Source organism: Brienomyrus brachyistius, unplaced genomic scaffold (genome assembly GCF_023856365.1).
Source record: "Brienomyrus brachyistius isolate T26 unplaced genomic scaffold, BBRACH_0.4 scaffold589, whole genome shotgun sequence".
Taxonomy (NCBI): Eukaryota; Metazoa; Chordata; class Actinopteri; order Osteoglossiformes; family Mormyridae; genus Brienomyrus; species Brienomyrus brachyistius.
This window is the reverse complement of record NW_026042864.1, coordinates 80874-85219: the sequence shown is the minus strand read 5'-3', so window position 1 is coordinate 85219 and position 4346 is coordinate 80874. Positions and strand designations below refer to the sequence as shown.

General features: G+C 41.9%; 1 non-coding gene across 1 annotated transcript; it reads right to left on the bottom strand.

Annotated features, from left to right (window-relative positions):
* Positions 1 to 280: 280 nt before the first annotated feature.
* trnad-guc (transfer RNA aspartic acid (anticodon GUC)) lies at positions 281 to 352 on the bottom strand. Its single transcript has one exon. It is a non-coding gene; the product is annotated as a tRNA-Asp (tRNA).
* Positions 353 to 4346: the final 3994 nt, after the last annotated feature.

The following is a 4346-nucleotide window of genomic DNA, read 5'->3' as shown; positions in this document are numbered from 1 at the left end:
ATTTTTATTCTGGGTTTAACAACCATGAGTTTATGACGTATTTTACATGATTAGTTGGCGACTGGACCTTATTGTTTATATCTCTTATTAAGGATCCATCCATCCATACATCAATTATCAAAACCACACACTTACAATCCGAGTCTAGTTTCATATGCTGCGCTGCTGAGCGACCCGCAGAATATTATGCATGAGTACAAGTCACAAGCCCCGTTTCCACTAACACGGGGCCGGGTTCTAGCTTGGTGCCTTTTGAGACCGAGGCAAAAAGATGCAGACTCTCCCCGTCGGGGAATCGAACCCCGGTCTCCCGCGTGACAGGCGGGGATACTCACCACTATACTAACGAGGAGATGTACGCGCACTACTTTTACATCTTCAAGATAAACAGCGGATGACTACTAACATTTGCGAGTAATCAATGACTGAGCTTCATGTCATGACCATGGTGCTCAAGAGAAGAAAAAATACATAATGTACGTCCACTGATACCAGAACAACCATATAGCTTTATACTAAGACGATGATTAAACGGAAAATTCCTTTACAAAACACTGCCACAAAATCATAGTTTCGCAATATTACATCGTGCAACGGGACACAGTGTAAGTACGTGAAGTCGGTAATTAAATCAAGAAAAAAAAGTGAGAGGAAAAGAATACTTTTCTATTATCATATTTTTCTAACTGGCCAAACTGAGTCATATTTTGATTATACACACTAACAGAAAAACAGTGCAAATCTCCGGTAGTCCGTTTCACTTGCGCTCCGCTATGGGGCAGTAAGACAAGCAGAGCTTAAGTGTGGAAGGAAAAAAAAAACACAGGACAGCATCAATCCCAACTTCACAAACGCCGGAGATCGAGATGCTGTAAGCATGACAATTAACATCTTTATCCAAGGGAACAGCTGCAAGACACAGATGCCGCGCCTAACAAAGGTAGGATCGATTCCGAAGTTCAGGCATTTACAGACGCGGACTCTTCTGGAGTTGATTTTTTTCGGGAGATACGCATCAACTTCAAAAGTATGAACCGCATTATATCTATATCTGTTATGACGTTGTAGCTATTGATACTGATGCATCACAAAAATAATTTAAATGTTTTTTCATTCTGACATATGTTCGTTCGGACGAGGATTTTATTATATGAGATAAGTTTTTAAATGAAAACTTTTTTTTAATCTATATGATTAATTCTCGAATCTAAGCCAGACTTCACATAAATCATTCATTCATAAATATAATGGAACATACAACATCCAGGTATCCATGAAATTTATGATCAGGCTATACGTTTGTGATAACAACAAAACAACACAACATGTATATTTACAATATATGGGCCTATTGTTTAATATTGCCTCCAAATTATAGCCAGACAATAACGCAATAGGCCGACATCAAACTATTTTCATGTAAAACAAAAGTGCTGGCAGTTTGCTTGTGCTTACAGACCCCGCCTTGAGCCCATCCAGAAAGATCCCAAAATAACCGACAAGCAAAGGTTGTGTAACAATCTGAGCATGTTTAGTTTAATGTAATCAGGAGCCGAATTAATAACGCGAATAAATGATCAAACCGAAAGTCTGTAGTCGGGAATATCCGATAACGTCTTTGACGTGCAGTTAAGATAGTCAGAGGAAAAACCTTGTAGTTTACTTATATATATGCCTAAATATATGAGTGTGTCTCTCCGGTGATTTAATGATGAATATAACGATTACATATCAAATCACACATTAAGCAATTATTATATTACTAGGTTGAACGTTTTCACTATGTCTGTCGTCACCTTGATTTCACGATTTTGACTATTCTTCTTATCCCAGATTGAACAAGTCATTGTGGCGATGCAAGATCCCGACCATGGGGATAAAGATGAAGAATCAAAGACTGTTAATCACAGTGATTCCACATGCGATGACAGGTGCACGATACATATTTTACTTTTTAAAAATAATTTTTCATGCCGCCCGGGTTGTCTTACACCCGGCCGTGCAGTGTCCCGGGGGCCGGGTCCTAATGGTCATTTAAGCCCTTCACAGGAAAGCCCATACATCGGCGGTCTTCGGGAATCCTGTGCATTAAGACTGTCATCGATCTCCTTGCGCTCATATTTATTTATGTAATTTATTTATCGAGTTCAGCGTTTTTGATTTATGACGGCTTAATGCATTTCTCGACTCTAACTAGATGCCTTCCTCGCTATGCCTTCCCAGGAAATGATATCGTGGAGTGGCTAATTCAGAAGTTACTCCATCATGGAAGAAGGTAGGGCCGAGAAGTATGTAGGGAAGCGTTACCTGGTGCTCTTATGTGAGGTTAATCGATTGTTTTTTTCCCTTCGTGACGACGATGGCGCCCCTGCTGGCGAAAGACGTCATCAGGTTTTTTTTTTTTTTGTAATAAAATAACAGAAATAAACGAGTCTTTTGAATAATAAATACAAATGAAGTAATAGAATTTGTCATCCATACAACAGATTAGCCTAGCTGCATTTATGTGTAAGCATATGCAATTCACGTGTCTGACAGAAGCATGTTCTGTTCCATTGATATTGCTGAGCCTGTGAATTAATAAATGTCAGAATTGAGCTTGTCCATAACATAGACACCCCATTCGCCTGAAGCTTTTGGGATTTTCTTCCCCTGGCGTCAATTTATCTGCTGAATTATTTATCTTTCTGCTGAGAGGCTATTAGTACAAATAATCTGTAGGCCAGTCCCGAGTCGCGCCGCTACGCATGCTGAGCTGTACGGTTTGATAGTCCCGATGCAAACTTCGCTGATAGCCAGAGGCAGTCAGTCATGCCTGGAGAAATATCGCTATCCGTCTCCCTCATTATGCAGTTCTGCAAGACGCTGTTGTCCTGAATTCCCGGGCGATGCAGATGAGGTTTTAAATAGCAAGGGAGCAGATTTCCCTGATTTACAGCCCAGATTGGAAAAGAAGTCGGAATGGAAAGGAGGGGACTTTTAGGCAGTAGATGGCAGATGCATTAACAGACTTGAATGGGCAAAAAACCTGTTGCCCCGGTAAGCAGTTACCCCTCCCTGTAAAACACTAGGCTTCCCCCTAGCAGCGCTGTTGCTGCGCCGGTCTGAAACCCCCGGGAGCGCCTGACTGCCAATGGCCGCGGAGCAGCCGGAAAGTGGAAAGTCCCAATTACTCGTAATTAATTATAGTTCCGATGAGGAATGCACCATCCCCGCGGCTTATTCTGTGCACCATGTCAACGTTTTTTCCAGTTACTTGCTATACCGTAAAAATAAAATATAATATGCCTACTCAGTTTCTAGTTATCGTGTGTTCTACTGTATTCCACTGACAAAAATTTAGAGAATTACTATGCCTAAATCTGGGCTACGAGTAGTGGATTTGTTTGAGCTTTGAGTAGTTTACGTGGAAATGAGTGACCACTTTGTGTGTTTTCAGAGGCACTTCATGTGGGGAATCTGATCGTGAAGCACGGCTACATTTACCCCCTAAAGGACCCCAGGACGCTCGTCCTGGGGCCCGACGAGACGCCGTATCGCTTCCAGGTAACCTAAAACCACGGTTTCTTCAGATGGAGGGCAGCGCGAGAGGGTGGTGGGCCATGTGGGGGGGCACGCATATCGAAACCTATTCGTTGGAGAGACTGCGGAATTACCGTGTAGGACAGTATTTCTCATCTGGTCCGGGCTCCAGAGCTGAGAGGGTGCAAAAACGTAGACTGTCTGGTAGGGAGCTGGAGGGAGCAAAAACGTGGATCATCTGTGTGTCGCCGAGGACCGGATTGGGAAACACTGATGTATGAGAACCAATGCCAGTTAAAGTAGCAAAATGCCTTCCACCCGCCTTGTCCCTGACATGTTAAATCACAAAGCACCTTTGTCACGCTGCTTCTGAATAGTTTCAAATGACAGCATCTCCTTTTTGCTAGACTCCGTACTTCTGGAGCTCTCAGCAGTGGCCAGCCTCCGAGCTAGATTACGGTGATTACCAATTATTAATCATGTGCTCGCCTATTACATCATTACTTCCCTTTACTAGAATAATAGAAAAACACAGTTTCTTGCCATGTCTTTCTTTTGCTCTTCTAAAGCGATTTATTTGACTAAGAAGAATATCAGAAAGCAAGGGCAGCTGATAGACTATGAAAAGGTAAGAGAAAATTTTTATTTATGTACATTTCAATGCTATTCTTATTCGCTGGTCTGAAGCATTGCTTGATGAGATCATGTGATAGCTGAATGCTCATGGGAGTTTTACTTACACAAAATATTATGAGGGTAGAAGGAAAAATGATTGGTTCAGAGAGATAACCAATTAGATTGTACATGAGGTGGATCCGAGCAAC